The sequence below is a fragment of the Rhamphochromis sp. 'chilingali' genome, assembly GCF_963969265.1.
Source record: "Rhamphochromis sp. 'chilingali' genome assembly, chromosome: 15".
Lineage (NCBI taxonomy): Eukaryota > Metazoa > Chordata > Actinopteri > Cichliformes > Cichlidae > Rhamphochromis > Rhamphochromis sp. 'chilingali'.
The window spans coordinates 6432708-6454727 of record NC_137942.1 but is presented as its reverse complement, the minus strand read 5'-3'; the positions used below and the strand labels follow the sequence as shown (position 1 = coordinate 6454727).

Genomic DNA, 22020 nt, shown 5'->3' with positions numbered 1-22020 from the left:
AAGTCCGAGCACAGAGCTACACAATACATTTCTTTCTTTAAAAAGAAATAAATGTTAAATTAATTTTTAAAAACATTAAACTTTAACTAATTAGGTTATTTTGAATGGCTTAACCGGAAGTACTGCATGTAAATATCATTGTTAAAGTGCAGAAAAAAAGAAAATAAAAAAAGTGCAACGTTAGTGTTACACATTAATTATTTGAAAGCTAATTAGAGTTTTAGCTATTGTTTCATGGTTTGGCGGCACATTTTATTTGATTTTATTCGCTCATCAGGCGAATAAAAGAATAAATAGAAGCAGGAAACAGGAAAACCTAAAATTTGCAGTTAATTTGAATAAAGGCATTTAGTTACATGGCGACACTACAGGATCCCAAAAATTGAGTGTGATTATGGTGTTAGTTTTTTATTTTATTTTTAAAATGTAATGTCCCGTGATTGCAAAATTACTTATTAAATGTTTTAACCCCCAAACCTCTCTGAGTATTATGAAAAAAATACAGTTTTTGTTTGTGTGGAGTAAATGATAAATGGTTATTAGTGTTTATGGCAGGCGTGTCTCATTGCTGACTGCAGATGACCTTCAGACTCTACACACTACCATGACTCCTTCAGTGTCTGCATTTTTCACACAAAGGCTGGAAACATGGAGTAGACGTGAGAAAATGATGATTGTTTTATACATTACAGGCTTATAGACAGCACAGATTTGGAGATGGCAACTAGCAATCTGTCAACATGTAAGTGTTAATATATGATTCTCCTTTTCACCACAAAACGTACACAATTATGTCTGAAACCCAAAGACTTTGTATTATTAGTGTCATGAAATGATTTCATAATGTTTCATTAACAAAGAAATTGGTCACAATGGATTGATTAGTGATGTTTCCACATTGTTTTGTTCATTTTTGTTCACTATAGTTTCATTGATAAGTAGCATGGAGTTTAATGCTGTTATGTAATACAGTGTTGAAATGTTTCTATTAATCCATGATGAAAAAAAACCATAGTCAGCCATAAGGTATATAAGCTTTAATAAATCTTTCATGCTTCATATTTACTCATTTTTATACTTGCCTCATGTTCTAATAGCTGTTTCATTTATCCTTGGTTAATTTCTTTCTTCTTTGTTTAGAAGAAGTATCTTTAAAGCGTCTTTTAGTGCAATGCTGAATCAGGGGAAACTGCACCCATCTGTGATTCAAAGTGGCCGCACCCATAATAAAGCATTGCTTTAAGGCCCTATCACAGAGAAAATGGATGCGTGATATCACAATTTACTCCCGCACAGTTATCAAGAAGGGGCTAATTAGTTGTAGAGTGTGAAATGATTTATCTTTATCAGGGTGAAAACATGTTTTGGGATCTGATATAAACAAAAATACTTTTAAATTAGTCTGCCTTGTTCTTGTTGTTTGAGATACATGCATTTCTGATTTCAGTCTTTTTGATATTTTATGTCATGGATGGGAATTCATCAACAAGTAAAAAAAGAAGATTTTGGGATTAGCTTTTCATTCTTGCCTCTTTTCCTTAATGTGTATTTCTATTTTTCTTCTTTAGTGGATGGTTGGTGTACATCACAGTTAAAGATTGTCCTTCTTGGTGGCAGAGACTCTGGAAAGAATGCTGTAGGAAACTTAATCCTGGGTAAAGAAGAGTTTGGCACAGAAGAGAGGACTTTATGCTCCAGGAGGATTGGGAAAGTGTCCGAACTGCGGGTCACAGTTGTGAACACTCCTGGCTGGTGGTGTGACTCCAGTGCTCAGAACACACCTAAGCTGGTGAAGAGGGAGATCATAACCAGCGTTGCTCTCTGCTCGCCAGGCCCACATGTGTTCCTTATAATAATTAAGGCAACCTCTGTCTTGTCAGAAAAGCGTCGGAAGGCTTTGGAGGAACACGTGGCACTGCTGGGTGACGCGGTGTGGAGTCACTGCATGGTTGTCTTCACCTGTGCTGAGAAGTACAAAGACACAAATTCAGAAGAGTATGTAGAAAGTGGGGGAAAGGCCCTCTGCTGGCTCAGTGAAAAGTGCAGCCAGAGGTGTCACAGTGTTGTCCCGAGTGATAACTCTCAACGCACAGTGCTGCTGGAAAAGATACAGAAACTTGTCACAGAAAATGGAAACAGTGTGTTTGAAATGGAGGCAAAAATTTTATGGGTGAATGAAGAGGAAAGAGAGAGATGGAGGAGAGGACTCGGCTGAGGTTAAAGAAAATGAAAAAACACAGATCTCTGATACAAAGTGAGTTGATGTGTATGTACGTATGTATGTGTGAAAGTTATTAACACATTTGTTGAAATCTTAAAAGATGAAAAACAGAAAGTAAGAATAATCTTCAGTGAAAGAGGAAGTAATGAAAAGACAAAGTACTAACACAGAGACAAAAAGACCCATTAAACAAGATGACAGTGAAAAGGGAAGACAGGAGAGAAAAGTAATTAATACTGAAACCAGATAATAAGGGAAACATTGCAGGTGTAGCAGAAGGGATAACAATGAAGTCAAAGTGGGAACTAAATTCTGAGACTAAAAGTCATCATGTAACAGAACATTAGGTAATGACAAAGAATAATAAAACAGAAGTGCAAAAAAAATAATCTTTAAACACTAGAGTAAAAATAAAGACCAAACAGAAAAACAAAATTAAATATATTAAACAAGAATACAAAACTCAAAAACACAAAAGCTAGACCCTGACAGTAACATGCAATCCAGTTTACTGAAACTGTGTGTTTTGGAAAACCCTTCGGGCAGTTTTTGCCCTGACGCAACTGGCAGATGTCATGTAACCATTTTGCAAAACTCAAAACCACAAGAAGCAGAAGTTTCAAAAAAACAAAAAAACAAAACCTCACCATGCACAGATGTCATTTCTCCAACTGAACAACTCCAAATTACCTCTATTTGTTTGTTAAATTGTGATACAACCTATATAACCCTCAAAATCTCATTCTCAACAAAACTGTTTGCCTGTGCTTAAAATCACACAACCAGCTAAAATCATAAGTGCTGAGGACTGATTACACACTAAAAAAACAGAACACAGTGTTCACGACCCGTAACCGAGGTCTTTCCAAATTCGTGTGCTGTCTTGCGCTTGTACAAAAGTTACAACACACGAAATAAAAATTTCCCTACGGCAAATTTAGAATCATGAGTTAACTTTGCAGCATATTTTTTGTCTGTGGGAGGAAGCCATGATGACTGTGCAAGCTCCACACAGAAAGGCTCCAGCTGACCACCTGAAACCTATAACCCTGCTGTTCATTACTAACCATAGTTGGCATCAACCCTTAACTTCCCTTTTCTGGACTCACACTCAACTGTTAAGCTGTATTAGTAGCAAGTGTGAACATTTATTTTAGTGCTAGTTGTGTTTCTCTTCTGCCTCACATTATGCATTGTGCATCACGAGTGAATCCCTTTGCCCAGTGTGTCATAGTGAGCTATTAGTGTACACAGAATTTGTAAGTGTTTTAGTAATTAGGAAAAAAACTGTAATAGTACCAGTAATCTTCCAAAACAGCTGAGAGCTTTAAGAAAGAGGTCCTTTATATATTCTGTGATGAAACTAGAAAGTTCAGAAAGCTCAATCCATAGCCGCTTACAGCAGAAAACAGTGTTGGCTACAAAGTATATGTCCAAGAAACTTCCACTTACTTTGACTGCTTCTTTGCTGACCATCGCCACCCCAAATGTCATCTGGAACATACACTTAAAATTGTGTCTGTGTAGGTGTGTTTATTGTGTCAATATAAACACAATCTACTTAACCAACCCTTGTTCTTCTTTACTTCTCTCAGATAAGTCAAAGGGAGTTACTAACATCAGGATTGTGCTCCTTGGAGCTAAGGGTTCTGGGAAGACTTCAGCACTCAACACTATCCTGGCAAGAGAGAACAACCCTAAACCCATTAGGACAGTCTGTTGCCAGGCTGGACAAGAAATGGTGCTTGGGAGACTGGTAACTGTGGTGGACACACCAGGGTGGTGGATGAACTACTTCTGTGATGAGAGCTCCAACTTTGATCGGGGGGAATTGGCGCTGAGTTCTTATTTTTGTCCTCCGGGACCTCACGTATTTCTGCTGGTGATCCGTGTGGACAGAGCATTCACAGAGACCTGCAGAAGAGCAGCACAGGAGCATCTAGATATGATCGGTGAACACATCTGGAGTCACGTTATCCTGCTGTTTAGTTTTGGGGACTGGCTCGGAGACACGCCTATTGAGCAGTACATTGAGAGTGAGGGAGAAGCTCTGCGGTGGATTGTTGAAAGATGTGACAACAAGTATCATGTTCTGAACAGTAAAATGAAAGATAAGGAATTTCAAGTCAGGGAGTTGATTGCAAAGATTGAGAAAATCATCACTAGCAGTGACAATGGCTGCTATTATAAACTAGAGAGGAAAGTGTTGGAGCAGCTGGAGGGGACGATGCGAAGAGAGAAAGAGAGAGCCAGAGAAAGGCTAATGAAGAAGAAGAAACAAAGGCAGATGGGTGAGTTGGATAATTAACAAAGTCAACAAGATCTTGTTTTACTCATTTTAACAATATTTAATTTAGCAGCATGGTGGCTTTCTGTTTAGATTTTTAGAAATAAATAAATATATAACACTTCTGTTTGCCAGAGAACCTCGAACCTTTGACAGAGCTGAGAGTCGTGCTCATTGGTGGCCCAAAAATAGGCAAAAGCTCCTGTGGAAACACCATCCTCAGCAGAGACTGCTTTGACACGGCTGCTCAAAGTACTTCCTGCACTGAAAGGAAGGGAAATATCTGTGGCAAGATGGTGGTGGTAGTAGACACACCAGGCTGCCTCTCTGTGACATCGGACTTCTTGAAGGCATCCTGTGCTATACTTCTGGTTGTCAATCTTAGCTCGTCGTTCAAAGATACCTGGAGGAAAACCTTGCAAAAAGACCTGGAGGCAGGTGGAGATCAGTTATGGAGCAGATGTATGGTCCTGTTCAGCTATGGTGACATGCTGGGTGACACAAGCATCGAGCAGCACATTGAAAGCGAAGGAGAGCCACTGCAATGGCTTGTTGAGAAGTGTGGGAACAGATATCATGTTTTAGACAATAAGAACTGGGGAGATGGAGCTCAGGTTAAAGAGCTAATTGATGTGATGGAAGAGATGCTGGTTGATGAGAGGCAGGCTCTTCTTCACAGAGGTGATCACATGTGGAAAAGTTTTGCTTCAGCTCAAGAGCAGCAGATAGGCACAGAGCCACTGTGCAAAAGGGGACCAGAGGATTTCATGCGCAGCAGACCTGAGCAGTCCAATAACTGTGAGTAAACCTAATGAAACTATTTCTTTTATATGTCTTTAGAATTTGCCAATGGGTTTAAAGACTATTAACAAAATGAAAATTAGACAGCATTATGAGCTAATTTAAATAGAGAAAGTAAAAAAAATGCACATAATAAACATCACAGAGGAAAACACAAAGAAAGACTCATTTAGTATGTGGTCTATGTGTTTTATACTGTTAATAAATAATAGTCTTAATTAGGGATGGGTATCGTTTAGGTTTTATCCGATACCGGTGCCAAATCAGTACTTTTGAAACGGTGCCGGTGCTCAAACGGTGTTCAAACCGGTGCTTAAAGAATGGAGAACACAAAATTGGTCCAAAAACCTCTCATGTTCAGCTGTTTTTTGTAAAAATATAACAATGTTAGCCTTTTCTGCAGCTATGGGGCATATATGGTATCACTCTTGGCTGGAAGCAGTGCTTAAACAATGGAAAAAACACAAACTTTGTCCTAAACCTCTCATGTTTAACTGTTTTCCACTTTTTCTTTGGTCATTTTAGCCTTTTTGGCCAGGGTGAAGGGAGTATCTGCCATCAAACAAGAAGACAGCCGCATGTAGCTATGATGATGTTTGCTAGTTCACCTTACATGCATTAATGTAATAACGTGGTTAGCCTACTCAACGTAAATTAGCTACTCACGCAGAGAAGAACGGCTGCTGCCACCATCATCCGTCATCATTTCTGCTACACTGGCAGGGCTAGGGGCCAGGACTCTCCTCTTCGTGTTTTTGGGGGATGTTGCATAACAGGCACCACACCCGCAGTAGATGTGCTCGGTGTGAGGTCTCGCAGCAAGCTATCAAATACGGCGCATTTCTGGGCTTTAAAAAAAAAAAACGCTATGCGTCGCCAGGTGTTTCATCGGATTTGAGGTGTTACTGTGATACTGTCAAAGGAGGTATCAGCTTAAAGCACTTGTTGCAGGCTGCTGAGTTTGCATAGTTTGCAGTGAAGTACAGCCAGACTTTTGACCGCTTCGCCTTGGACATTTTTAATCTGTAGCTCTGCTCTAACAGAACGTACGTACCTGGCCCCGCCTACTATCCTCGGAAACGTAAAATGATTGGCTAGAATCTAAAGTGTATCACAGCTCAGGAAAAAAAAGCACCGAAATGTGCGCTGCTTTTCGGTCTGGTTACTACCGTTTATGTCAGAACCGGTGCCATCAAGGCACCGGACACCGGTACCCATCCCTAGTCTTAATAGTGAAGACTTTTTGTTGCTCACAGGAAATCACATCAAGTGTCATTATTTCCTTCACAGTGCCTGAATCTCTCCCCTATCGATCACCAAAGCTCTCAGAAGATTGTTCTCAGTTAGTAGCGTTACCAGCAGGAAGAACCACAGAGTTGGCTGGATGCATCATTGTGGACCAATATCACTTCATGTCCTATATATTCTCTCCGCTTTCTGGCAAACAAGTACTGAGGTTGCCAAAAGTGACTCAGCATGTCCCATCTCCTGCTCCTCACAACCACCTGAGAGTGAACAGGGAGGGTCACATGGATCCCATCCCACGCAGACTTGAAACAACGCATCTGGTTTCATCTCAGACACAGAACGAGGCATGTGTAGAACAAGATTTGATCAGTGTGCAATCACTCTGCCATCCTGCACTGATAGAGCGGACTCTTAGGAGGGTCTCTGAGTCTGGAGGCCTGCAGACATTCATTGATCAGTGGGGCAACAGCAGCCTGGAGGAACTGGAAGCCTTCGTTGACTTGCACTTTGAGATTGTGTGGGAAGAAGCCATGAGATCATGTCAGCCGCCTGAACCGAGCCACGCCGTGCCCGAGCAGGATAATGCTGTTGGGGAAGCTGGAGAGGAAGTGTTTACATCCATTCACAGGAAACTTTCAAAGCTGGAGCTGCTTGAGGAGATAAAGAGGGATCTGGCAGAACAGAGAAAGCGCGTGGAGCAAATCTGGAGGATCATACAGCAACTTGCATACGAAATCAAACAGGGCCGTAATAATACACGCTAATAAAGGGGTCTCAGTAATAACAGAAACAAAGATCAATAATAAAAGCAGAGAATGGAAGAGAGAAATTGGTATTTTATCGAGTGAAATAAAAATTCAGAAGCAGTTTTTGGGAGGTTTATGTAAATAACAAGAAAAACTAAAGCAGATTTTATGGTTTTTATCCACAAGATGGCGCTATTGTATAAGGGAAGGTTGGGTAAACCATGTTCCTCTCACTCATTTAACTTTTTTTCATGGAAAATATTAGAAATGGATTATACAAATAGTTTCTGTCATCATTCATTAAATCTGATGTAACACACTGATGACTACACCTCCAGAAAAAAAGATCAAAGGTTAAAAATTGTTAGAAAAACATTTAAAACTGTCATAAAATCAAGGAAAAATGAAGATGCTGTTTCTTAAGTATACCTTTACCTATGGCATACTTAAAACAATATTCCAACTTCTATATAATAAAGTGACAGTGTTTAGATTGTAGATTTACAACAGGCATCTTTAAAAATGTGTCTAGTAGACAATGCCACAAGTGAGCGCATTTTAAATAAATAATTATGAAAATTCTTGTTTAAATATGGAAAAAGACAGTTGAAGATCTTGATAATCACAACCTAATGTTGTCCAAATATCTTTCTCTTTTTATTATAATACTATAAGAGCACAGCTTAGGGAGGAATCTCTGTAGCGTTGTAGATGAAAGCAGAGAAGATTGTACGTCTAAATAAAGAATATAGCTTCTTGCAGAATCGTTAAAGCCTTCAAAGATTTAGATTTGCTGTGTTTGCTTATGCAGGTGTCTCCACGTCTACTTCACCCAGTTTTTATTCAAACACTCCAAAATCCAAGAATCTGACAATGGTTAACAAACAGGAAGTCAATCCTGCTTACTTTCTTTGCAGAGAAAATAGAGAAATTGCAAAGCTTACATTTAAAGTCTTTCCGCCCTCCAGTGTTTATCAAGGGCTTTCAAGTGAGTCACACACAGACAGAATGCAGAGGCTGATAGGGCTCTGGCAAAGTAATGCTGTGAAAGTCCACTGCTTTCAAGGCTAACTCTCAGATCTTTCCAAATATACATGTATGCCAACACCAGGAGGCGGGTAGCAATTTTTGATGTAGGTAAAAATTACTGATGTGTATTCTGAACCTAGATGCAAATATGAAACAAATACATCTGACATCTGAGGCCTCAAAAGTCTGGTGTGGTCATTCTTCCCAAGCAACATCACTGTGTTTCTCTTTATTAAACATGCATTATTCAACTTTGGAAATAGGTGTCTCCACATGGTAGTGAGAGATAAGACACCTGCTGCCTTCATGGCATGGCAATGCTTTATACTTATTGCCTTATTACAATGTTACTAGTGCGCAGAAAGCTATGTGATGCCAGGGCACGGATTCATGGATTTAGATGAGACATGGGATACAAATTTAAACCCCTACCTGTGGTCTCTTTGTGTGAACCTATTGTAAAAAGGATAAAAAACAAGTGATGAAAAATCAGTAAGGACAAAAGTGATCATGGTGACTCACTATCCTATTTTGAGTGACAAGAAAAAAAAAGTCCACAGCCATATCAGCTAGTCTGTGAGTTCATATTAGTAACCTAAGGCTGGTGGGAAGAGCCCTAGTTTTGCTGCTATTTGATCATGAATTAGCAAAGTGTCGAAACAAACCAACATTTTGACTTGAATGTGAAACTAGATGATAAGCCATATGTAGGGATGTGATCATGTGGACCAAAGTTCAAATTCAATTACAGGACGGGATAGTATCCAATAACTTTTGAGGCATTTCACACTAACCGCACATGTTGACCCCAGTGCGGCCCTAGAAGAAGAATTACAGGATCAGCAAAGAATTTGGGATTCATCCTTTGGGGATGGAAAATGTCTTCAGTTATTGAGATACCTCAGTCACGATGAAAGCAGTGGAATTATCAGCTGGCCTCCAGGCTAAAATGGACTGAAGCTGTGCACCCATGATTTGGCAACAGATGCTCCAACTCTGTAATCAGTGAAACTGGCTACTGAGAACAGGGTATAAGTGGCACATATATACTGGGAAAAACAAGCCTTATATCACAGTGGCTATGCTGAATGTGGGGCAAAATGTATCTCTTTAGTGGTTACACCTGCAGCACACTTTCTGTATTAGGACTGCACACACCTTATGTGAAAAAAAAGAAAAAGAGAAGACAGGTCTGTTTGAACTTTTGGCACATGCACACCTCTTATGAGTTGCTCTCATGCCTGATGGATCCACGGATGGTCGGCATATGCAGAGCATTCAGTGTAGCAACGGGGTCCAGACTACAGAATATTTATCATGACTGCATTTGAGAAAAAAGATTGATTTGAGAGACAATGCAGAATATATGTTGGTCTCCAGGAAGATGACAGGTATTAACCTCTGGATGCAAGGTTTTAAACACACTATGACCTGCACAGTTGTGTGTATGGTCATGGCCGTTTACTCACCTAAAGATTTTTGTGCATAAAGACACACAATTGTTGTGGAACTCCTGTGTATTAAGTTTTTTCAGTGCTTGTTACTGGGCTTGTTCTCCGATTGCAGCATCACTCACTCTCCTATCATCCACAATTTTATTTTGTTATGGATTTTCCTCTGCCAGCCTCAGCTCTGCACTCAAACTTGTACTTATTATGATAGCTATGAAAAAAGACAAAGAAATCTAAATGTAGGGACCCAGGACAGGGATGGAGACTTTTCGAGGATGGAGTTACGGGAGGCATAATAGCAAAGAAGTGATTTGTCGGCAATCATGGTCTATTTATCTCTGTCAGTCGTCATCTTGCCATTTTCTCTCTTTGCATTATACCTTTATATCATTAGTCCTTCAATCCTCTCTCCCTCCTGTCTTATCATCTATCTTCCTCTGTTGTCAACATGTCATTCCTCTACTTTATTCTCCCGCTGCCCATTTTCTCTCAGCCTATTCTCCCTTTTCTATCTCTCCACATGTCTTTTCTCTCAGCCGTCCCATTCGCTCTGCAGGTCTCCATCTCATGGTCTCCCCTTCCTTCTCTCAAATCAAGTCGTGAGTGTTCAGCCCTCCCCTCTCATTAAGGGAGTTCTGTAGCCCAGGAGGAAGTGCAGTAGAAATGGATCCCCCCCCCTCTCTCTCTTCGTTGTGGAGGCTGTTCAGGAGACAATTCTGAGCCCACATCCATCTCCATTAGTGGGACAGCACAGCGACCGGCACGACCCCCCCCCCCCAGCCGCTGCCCCGTGTCACGTTTCACTGCCTGCTATTTTTCCAGGTGGAGAGAGAAAGCCGGGCAGAGGGACGGCAGGGTAGATGCTGGGAACGGGTCTAGAGAAGAAGGAAGAGAGGAATGATTTAGACCTGGAGTAAAGAAATCATCCGTCCTCCACTTCTTTTCATGCTCTGATACACTGACTTCCCCTGGGGGTAATGTCTGGGACATGACGCAGTGTCCACCAGTGCACCTCAGCGGGAGTACTGAAACTTTCTACCTTTTTAAAGAAAGTCTGCATGATGATCTCACAAGTGCTTTAGGCTTACATAGCTAGTACAGCACAGAAACAGCTGCTATTAGGCCAGGTCATGTTTGTGCGTGCTACAGCTAAATGGTGAGTTTAGCATTAATCCGACAGGATGACACTTAATTCTATCAAGGCTGTGATTAACAAAGGCTTTTCCACAGAGACATACAGGGTATTTAAGGGATTATTTTAAATAGTAACTTTCTCTTTTTGTTTTTTCTCTTTAAATTCCACAGTTATGCCACTAAATTATGGGTTTTTTTCTTTTGGGGCTGTTCACGGCAATTTAAAAAAAATACTTTGGCTAATGTTAGATTTTAGTGTTAACCAGCAATGGTTGTGACTCATGATTTCTAGCACAGCACAGTCATAGACTTGCAGTAGTAACTTTCTGTGAATCCACATTCCATCCATCTGTTCTCTACCACCTATCCTTATCAGGCTAGAGTATCCCTGCTACCACAGGGCGAGAAGCAGGGTACACTGTGGACAGATGGCCAATCTGTTGCAAGAGTAACACAGAGAGACAGACAACCATTAACACATTAACACCTATGGCCGCGCATAGACTTAACCCACTAACTCTTTTGGACTGTTGGATGGAGCCAGAGAGAGGATGCAAACTCAACACAGAAAGGCCAGATGGTGGAGTGGAACTTGCTGTGAGGGAAAGCACATTCTATCCACGTTTTCGTGATTGATTTCATTTGCCACCAATCTTTTGGGAATTTTTAACGGAAAGATTTTATAACTTTTGACTGTAGTACCAAGAAATCCTAGACTGTGTATAAAAGACTGGTGTAGCCACTGTGATGTTACCTGTTTGTTAGTGAGTTCCTGTTGTTGGTAAACGTGAAACATTTTACTTTTTCTGCAATGGCAGAATCAAGTGAAATTGTTAATCTAATCTGACAAAACAAATGACACTCCCATTATTCTCAGCAGTACTGCAGTTGAACCTGGTCCCAATCTTCAAAGCAACTATTCCAAAGACAAACAAGACTGCAAATTTACTGTTTATTGCAGTAATTCTGGTGTGGTCTCAAACCCCCATTTCCCCTCGTGTGACTGTAGCATTATCGTGCCTGGAATCAGAATTTAGGTCAAAGTAACCTGGGCATAAGGAAGCATAAACAGCATGGTCATACACATGCATCAAGTGTCTGTAGTAAAGAGTCTTTTGTGACCACTTTCAGGTGTGCATTTGCAATTTGTGCCATGAAGCAGAAACACTGCCGGCTCTGTCTGTGGGGATCTTCGTGTTGTGGATCATCACTTGTCATGAGAGCTACCACCAAGAGATCAAACAGAAGTCTTCATAGTGAAAGAGCCATTAGTCTCCAAGGCTGACCAAAGCACCTGCTGTCAGGAGCGTGGCCAGGAAAACGTCTTTTTTTCCCCCTTCCTAACAGTCACAGGGTTACACATTGTAAATCTGCTCACTGGGGTCAGACTGTCAACGTGGAGTTGTAATGTGCTGAGGTGTGTGAAGAAGACCTTTCTGCTGCATAAATGACCCAAACTTTTGCTTTGTCAGTGTTGCCTAAATTACAATGCACTGAGGTTTTAGACCACACCATGCAATAGCTGACCACACACACTATTTAATTTTTGTCTGTTCAACTTCTCTCTCTTTACCAAAATGAAATTCGAATAGCATTCTACGGTGGCCCTGAGAGGCCAAACGGACTGCAACTTAAGAAAACACCAGCAATAAGAAAAACGCTGCAAAAGCAAACAAAAATAGAAAAAACGAAAACAGAAATAGGAAAAAACTGATTTCCAAAAGCACAAGGGAAGTGTTTCTAGGGAGACAATAACCTGACGGACCAGTTGCAATAACTTAATCGCACTAGGAGACCCTTAAAAGAAGTGAAGGGTCTATCGGTTTTGTGAATAAAGAAAAGATGAGAGTTAAGTGTGTTAGCCTAACTATTTGCCTAAAAATCCGTCATCAGTATTATATGAATAATGAGATTAAAACACACTTACCTAGCATGTTTTGGTTCCTCCAACTGGTCCGTCGGGTTATTGTCTCCCCAGAAACACTTCCCTTGCACTTTTGGAAATCGTTTTTTTCCTATTTCCGTTTTTAACTATTTCCGTTGTGTTTTGTGTGCTTTTGCAGTGTTTTTCTTATTGCTGGTGTTTTCTTAAGTTGCAGTCCGTTTGGCCTCTCAGGGCCACTGTAGGGCATTACCACTGGAAGAAATCCAGTACATATCAGAGCAGCACATGCGGTCAGAATGTGACTTTTGTAGAACCATCTAAAAATAATAGCAGCTGTGCTGGAAGCAGTGCAGCTCACAGAAATGACCTTGAAGGCAAGATCAACCAAACTTAAAGGTACGATTTCTGTTTTTCATGGACAGGGTTATGGAATTGGATGATAACACCATCTTCAAGAATGACCATTCAGAACATCTACAGACACTGGACTTTGGATAGTCCATTTGACACTGTGCTTGATTAAGTTGGATAGATAAAGTTTAAATTCTCTGTTTTTAGATTTGTCTGACAGGGCTTCAACTCTCAAGTGCACAACTCTTTCATATCAAACCTCTAGGAACTATTATATCTAAATATGCAGTTTGCTCTATACGTATTCTAAGTAGTGTCATGGCTCTGAATCCTCAATACATGTAGAATATATAAGGGAAATAAATACTGTCCTCTTTATTTTTTCTCATTACAGAGCTTAACAAATTTATTAGACCAACACCCAATTGACCTGCCCTAAATTAACACGATAATAAAAACATTAATACCCCAGTACATGCAAGCTCTGTAATTGATATTTTAATGCCAAAATATAAAATTTAATGTTTTTTAAAGGCAGAAAAAAATACTAAATAACATTCATATTTTTAACTTACAGCACTCCTTTAGTTGTAATTCTGTTATACTTCTGGTCAAAATCAATGATGCATTAAAATAGCATCACTGTTTACTGCTTTCCTGATACAGGATGCTTTAGAAGCTAAGAGCTTTGATGAAAATGTTGTGACAGAGGCAGTGAGAGGAGTATTGGGTTGACTTGGGATGGAGAATAAAGGGATGCATGATAATCAAATACTGTCTTTGTTTTTGTTGCAGACACAGGGCAACATTTCTCAAAAGTCTTCAGCTGTTTCAAAACTAGTTTAACCAATGAAACACAGGACATTAATGTGGGAACCCCTGTGCTCATTAAGTCCTCTTTAAAATGTCATTTAGCTTGTGGGAATTTCACTAAAAATGTTCAGGAGTACTATGAATATATCCAGGCTTCAAACATGGAGATGATGGAGGAGTTTGTGTCAGAAGTAAATGAGGTACTTTTGGCTTTGCTGCCACCTGGCCCAGACCAGAACAGCTGCATTTACACACTCACACCCAGGCCTCCCCATTCCATCTTCCTAAATTCATGTCTGTCATTTTGCCCCATCAGGATATGCCGGGTCAGGGAAAACCTCAAGGGCAAAGTTCAGGAAACAATTAAGGAAAATAACTGCACGCCAGTTGAGTAAATTCCCATTCCATTTTGAATTTGTGTCTGTTTCTCACAAAGTCTCACTCGTTAAATCATTAACCCCGTGACTGGAGACCAATAAAGTAACACAATTGTATGTTAAAAATTTAGAACTGCTTTGCAAGTGACTATTACAGGACCTATTACGGAGAGTGAAATGAGAGAATAGCTCCCCGTAAATCAATCAGCGGTGGCATACTGGGTTTGTGGTCTGACCCTGAAGTGGATTTCACCTTTAGACATTATCTTCCCACTCTGGCCAGGCAAAATGCTTCCCCAGCACTTTATTATTGGAACATGTCAGTAGCACTTAAATAAGATATATATCATGGATCTCTTATAACTTAACCACTATCTGTGTGCAGGATTGCAGTGTAACACTGGAGCTTGACTCCTATAGAAATGCAGTTTGGAGTCCAAATACATATGAAAACGTTTTTTATTTAATAGCTTTTGAGCATCATGTGTGTCTTTGGGCCAGTGTTTTTTAACTTGGAGACTCCACTGGATGATATGGTAATTTACCATGAAACTTTGTACAGACACTCACAGTTCACAGACAAAACACAGATAAAACACACTGCTGTAACTATCCATGAACTGTGAACTCTAATAACACTTGGGTGATCATTTTACTTTTTCTTCTGATGCCATCACCGGGTCAAAATTTCAGTTTACCCAAATTCTTTAATTTATACCCAAATGTTAACCAGTGCCATTCCCATCACTCTCATCTTTAAGTATCAGCAACTCAAGATGCTGAAAATGTAAACATTACCCATCAAACACCAGTACATTACTGTTATCATCGTGATCATGTTAATGCAATTTAGCTCAAAGTACATCATGCTTAAAAGGATGTACATACAGGAAGAGGCTGGCACCATTGCAGTGAGCGGAGACCATGTAATGTAAATTCAATTTAGCTTAAGCTTACCTAACCATAAGCTACATCTTTCTCTTTGTCTTGCTACTTCAAGAAACGGTGTGCAAGAAGTCACAGCTTTAAATTATGAATCTCAACTTTAACCTATTTTAGGCTCATTTTTACTTTCAAAGACATGATGGTAGCACCCTCTTGTTAACACATGTAGATTATTTTTTATATAGCAACAACTAAGGCAAAATGCAAAAGTGGTGGGTAAACAGCTAAAGAAACCCCATGATTCAAAAGTTTGCAGAACCTCCTTTTGCAGCAATAAGTCGAGGAAATTATTCTCAGTATGAGTTTATCCATCTCTCTCATGTTTATGGAGAAGTTTTAGTCCACTTTTCTTTACAACACTGATTCAGTTTATTTACTTTTGACTCCAGAATTGACTTCAAATTGTTTGGACGTGGCCTTATAACCCTTCCCAGATTGATGAGGAAGACAATACTGAATTGTTTCTTCGTTAGCAGTGTGTTAACACACACCTGAATACAGAGGTATTCACACTTGCTGATAATCAACTAATCAAGTGTATGTGATTATTAGTACCTAGCTGCTACGTATCCTTTTAATTCCTAGTAGCACTTAGTCTTCCCTCCACAGCTTCAGCATTTGGGCTTGGTTTTTGTTAGATAAATAATACCACGGTGTAATATGTCATATGCCGTTGTATTTACTTGGTAATTAACAGAAGATTAAAAAAAATCCTGATATGTAAAACCTAGAAGAGGGTGTAGTTTCTTTTCTCCACTGCAGTTTTCATTAGTGACAACGTGTCTGAAGCACATTGTGTCCATGCTGTGAAAAACCTCTTGACCAGATTCTCCTGATATTTTTCAGATTTCATGAGTGAAAACAATCATTTTTTACTGGATGTTGATTTCTGATCTTTAATCTTTTCTTTATGGTCTTGGAAAGAAACCATGTGGAAGTATTTCATTCAGAATAACTGCTGTGGTTGGTTTTGTGTAGCCTGGCCTGCAGCTATCCAGACTGCGTGTGGTTGTGAGTCATAATAAGTTACATCATATTTACATCATTTTGGGCGTCACAAGAAACATTTTTTAGAAACCATTTATCAAGAGCACAAATATACTGATGTGCTTATTTGCTGTGACACATGAACACATTAATAGGGGTTATTTTATAAATGGCAGGATCCATGAATTTAGTCTGGTTTTTAAACAGTATTTAATCATGTGCAGCTATTTGACAGTTCAGCCATTGGTCTTTTTTTTAGGCAATAAAAAGGTTGGCTGAGTGGAGAAAGCCTGAGGTGTATGGCTTGAATAACAAAAAAACATATAGGAAAGTGAGGAGGTTATTGTAATGTGTAATGTGAAAAGAGGGATACAGGGAAATGAAATAATGGAAAAAACAGGGACAGGAAAGAAAACCACGCCAATGAATACAGATTTAATGTTCAGAGCTGTGAATTATGACAAATGGACATATACATTACAGACGCACATGCATGCACGCGCACACACACACACGAGTTTATTTTGTCTCTGTGCCGAGGATTTCCAGCACATTAGCAACCAGCCATGTATGCCGTTTGAAGGAAGACGACTTGAGAACACAAGGCCTTTGATCACTGCCAGTGAAACAGAAAGCATGATGGGGCTGAAATGCAAGGCTACCACACACCTAACACACACAAGCAGAGAAACACAAACGCCTCTATCAGCCTTGCTGCTGTTCTTGCATGCAGTGGTTGAATCATATTAGGACGTAAAAACAAAATGCACACCCAGATCCGCGTGCACAAAAACGGATTAAGTAATTAAAACTTTCATTACTCAATATTATTTCATAGTATTGAGCTGCTGTGGAAGATCACATTCTAGATGTAAAGGATTGGAGGAAGGTAGAGGAAGAGGATCAGGTTTTGTATTATTGCTATTCAATATCTTCCACCCAGCTAATCACATTAGTCTCTTTTTGGTGCCCTGCTGTCAATGCACGTCCTTGGATTGCTCTCAGTCAACTAATCCCTTTTTGCTAACACATCTATCCTTCGCTTTGCTCCTAGCACTTCTTTTCAGATTTTCTTTTTCAGATTTCTCGACCGCTTCTGTCTCATTTCATATGACGTCAACTTTCTCCCAGATGCTTAAGAAATCAGAAGACCATCGGTGGCCTTTATGATCCCAGGTTGCACATAAAGGCACACAAAAAGGACATCATCCTCCCTTATTCATAGACATCAATTTGTGCACCATGATAATAACATTTCTGTTCGATTCAGAAGAAACGGCAGTCTTACGTACGGCGGTGCTCGATGCAATCTCAAGGTGCAGAGCAGGTTTAATAATGCCATCAATATTCCATCACCATCACCTTGAGTGAAACAGCTCATCCATTTGGAGGATAATAGTGGTTAGCTGAAGCGTCACCATGAAGCAATTGAGAAAAGCAGCCAGATAAGAACTACTACTCCTTTTACAGTGGATCAGAGAAAGATCTTATCTGAGACAATCTTTCACTTCCTACGAGGGAAGTGAAAGATTGAGAGAGTGACAAGTGCTAATACGAGCCATTCAAAAGTGTTTAAGAAAACTAGACTTTCATGTCATTTTCAGGACTAGCAAAATGATCAAAGCAGCATCTCATAAACAATAAAACATGACAATTAAATTTTAAGTACCCATGTGGAGTAATAAAAGGCAGGAGATGAGTATAATAAAATAGCATTACCCCTCTTATCCATGGCTAAATTCATCTCACTCTTCTTTTTCTCGCAGTCAAGTTTTACAGTGGTTAAAGCCCTAAACACAAAATCGTCATTCTAGATATTACAGTGAATTATTGGCGAAGAAGGGCAAATATTCAGTATGCAACCTAGTTTCCAGAAAAACACGAATGCAGGCTAAAAATTTAATGAAAGAAAATGATTGTATTTGTGATTTTTTTAAAGTCTATCTTTATTGTAAGACAGTAAAGATATTAAATGTTAAAAATGAAATAAATGTTTTGAATTATGTAAGCTTAGTTTGAATATTTATGCCACATTTATTAATGCAGGGCAGATTTAAAAAGACAGCAAGAGATGGTTTTTAATTAAAAGAGACAAAACAACTGGGTGACTATACATTTAGGTTAATTAGTAATGCCACTGGGTATGAAAAGAGTATGGCTATAGGTACATAGCTCCTAACTATACATCCTTCCATACATTTAATTTCACTTTTTCAAGTCAGGGTCACAGTTGGGCTGAAGCCTATCCCAGCTGTCATGAGGCAAGAGGCACTGTACACCCAGAAGAGCTTTCTAGTCTGTCACAGGTCCCAACTGGTCAGCAGATTAAAACCCAGGACCCTCTGTGAGGCAAACACTGCACCACTGTACTGCTAGGGCTCGAAGATTAAAAAATTCATACTAAATGAGAGGAAATGACGCGTTAAGATGGCCGTCTTTGCACGGATGTGTTCGTTTTCTGAGCCTGTGATCCTGCGCTCGCAGCGTCTGGTTCCTGTTACACTGGGACCATTTGTACTTAGGGGTCACATGTTTTACAACTTTGTACTTTCATGCTACTGCCTCCCCACGCGATGACAGCAGGGGATCTGCAGGTGAATCTGAATGTGAACACAACCCGACCACCAGCCATGTCAAGACAGAGGGCACAGACAGGCCACGTTTTATACGACCGCCCGGGAACGTCGCACCTGCTCAATAACACTATTCTCCGTACAGTTCGTCTCGGTGAGGTTTATCAAGTATGAAACGACTGGTATTTGGTGGCCGAGTGTGTGTTGGGTCACTGTAAATATGGTGAACCATCTCAGAAGCAATATGACACTCACTCAGATGTTTTACTACACCTCTGCGGCATCCTCCGGCTGCCTGGAAATCCATCCACTCTGTCACGAAATAGAGGCTTTCTGGCAAGATATGGTCATCCAGCACATGTGAATCAGACTTATAAGAATGAGGGCACCATTGGGGCACTTTTTCTGGGAAATGTTAAAAATAGCAACATCCAGCCAAAAAGTTGTAGTCACTCATTCTAACTAATTAATGCTGATGATTTATTGAACAGTGCTTATCCAGTAACCACCGGATTTCCTTCTGTTTTGGTTCAGGCAATACATTTCCCTTGTTTTGCTCACGTCAGAACACCATCTTATCACACGCAGAAAAAGGGTTAACCTCTGGAGACCTGGGGTGCAGTTGTATTTGGGGTAAATACACCATGCAATCTTTTCCACATTAGTATTCTGGTTTAAAAAGAAAAACTTCTAATAAAGCAATTCTTTAGAAAACACATAAACATTGATCTATACTGTTTCTCATTAGAAGAGATTTTTTAATGAGGCAGACCAGGCCTGCAACACCAGTTTTATTGTATAAAGTTAGAAAAAAGGACACGGTCTTAATGTCCACACATGCAATGGATGAGGAAGACTTTTGTGTTTTTTATTATCAATTTATGACACAGGACAAAAACAGCAGGGTTACACTGTAATGCTAAAATAGATTAAAAAAATAAAAATAAAAGACATAACCCGGCCCTCACCATGCACCTTCCAAATCTCTCATTAGGGGATCTGACCATTTCTGCAACCTTCTGTATACTACAATCTGACATTTACACCCACTTCATGGTGTGATTGTACAGCTGTGTGGAAGTGAGGGAAAAGCAAGGTTTTGACCTTCTCTCGCTACCTTTCTAACTTGTCATGTGGCTGTTTCTATAATCAGACCTGTGCACAATATAAATTCTTTCTTAGAGGTATTATCTGAAAATATGCTATGAGATATGTTGTCCCATGGCTTACAATACAGAAACCTCTCTAATATGAAAAGCTTTATGTGTTGTTGCTTTTCAGGTTTTCTGTTATCCACAGTTTATGTTTTGTTTGGTTGCATTTAGGCACAAAGCTACTTGGGTGATCATAAAAAGGTTGGCTTGGGCTAAATCCATCCGTTTCATTGTTTGCCCTATTCTGCCCCATTCACAGGTGACAAAACAAGCTCACATTTCACATGTAACTCTTCACATGATCTGCAGGTCGCAAATCCAGCATGTACAAATTACACATAGTGCCATTTTGGCTGTAGATCAAAAGTTAAGGGATCAACAGTTCATCCTGAAGGGTGAACTGTCGAGTCAATGCCTGTATGAAACTTTATGCCAGTCCATTTATACCAACTCTTGCATGGCTAATTAGTTGGATGCACAACTACATTCATATGCATAAGTCATTATGAGAACAAAAGATTAGCTCAGATTTGCAGCTGATACTTGTTCAGAGTGTTTTGTAATTTGTCTTTGTGCAATTTAACAGTTAATCATCAACAAGTTAATCAGGAGCTACTTTGTTAATGAGCCTTTACGTCCTGCTTTATTTTTATGTGTTCCTTGGAAACTGTTCAGGAATTTGTCTAATTTATTGTAAACTTGTTTGCTGCTAAATCAAGTTCAGCTTTCTTTTCATTTCTGCCTCCAACTTGGCATCCTGTGTGAGTCGCTGGCGGCAGGTCATCTTTCCTGTTCCTTCACTATGGAATGTATATGGCTGAAAACACGGCTTTGAACGTCCAAGCACGACAGATGAGCAGGAAACTCTAAGATGAAAAGTCTTGAATTTTGACTCTCTGCTTTGATTTTGGGCAACACTGGTGTGTTTCCAATGAATTGGCCTTGAGATGAGAAAGAAAAATCTGGCTTTGTAAAAATGCACTGTAAACATGAGTCACTGAAGCACATTTCCCAGGGGGACAGTTTCTTTCACAAACATACACTCAGACAAAAAGGAAGCAACAGGAGAAAATAGGATTCATCGTGCTCTGTGGATAAAAATGCAGCTGAAGTCATTAATCACACACTCACTGTAATTAGAAGAGGAGAAAATGTATGCCTAAGTAAATCACTTAGCACTGCTCAGAGGGAAAAAGAATTGTTAAAAACATCAGCCATGTGTCTTAAAATGCATAAAACAGCCTGTAAATGAGTGCAAGATCTGGTACTGCTGTTGTTTTGTTTTTTTCAAAATACATACAGTCACAGCAAAAAAAAATTACACCCTCTGTCAGTTTGAAGGTTTTAAATATCAGGACATAATAAGTTTTTCAGGGCATTTGCTTATGCACAGGTCTCTTAAGGTTCTGGCACAGCATTTCAATCAGGTTGAGGTCTGGACTTTGACTGAGTCATTGCAAAAGGTTGATTCTTTTCTGTTTCAGCCATTCTGTTGGAGATTTGCTGCTGTGCTTTGGGTCACGGTTCTGTTGCATTACTTAAGCCAAGCTTTAGCTGTTGGACAGGTGGCCTCACATTTGGCTCTAGGATATTTTAGTATACAGAGGAGTTCGTGATCAATGTCTGCAATGTGCCCGAGTCCTGTGTCTGCAAAATAAGCCCAAATCAGCACCCCTCTATCCCCATGCTTGACAATTGGTATGAGCTGTTTGAGCTGATATGCTTTGTTTGGCTCTCACTAAATTTGGTGCCGAGTATTATGGCCAAAAATCTCCACTTTGGACTAAAGGACACTGTCCAAAAGTCTTGTGATTTGTTCAGAGAGACCCTTACAAACAAGACACCCATGTTCAGTCTTTTTTTAATTGTACCGTGGTAAACTTTGACATCCTCACAAAGGCCCGTAGAGCCCAAGATGTAGCTCTTGGATGTTTGCAGTTTCTCTGAAGATTGACTCAGTCTGACCTTGGGGTGAATTTTTTGGGGCGTGCACTCCTGCAAAGATTGGCAGCTGTCTT

The 22020-nt window shown here is 39.8% G+C and overlaps 1 pseudogene across 1 annotated transcript; it reads left to right on the top strand.

The window, feature by feature from the left end:
* The first annotated feature begins 94 nt into the window (after positions 1-94).
* Positions 95-8161, top strand: LOC308411233 (GTPase IMAP family member 8-like; annotated as a pseudogene). The gene is made up of 4 exons (XR_013974698.1): positions 95-2254; positions 3817-4512; positions 4644-5306; positions 6600-8161. The product of XR_013974698.1 is annotated as a GTPase IMAP family member 8-like (transcript).
* Positions 8162-22020: the final 13859 nt, after the last annotated feature.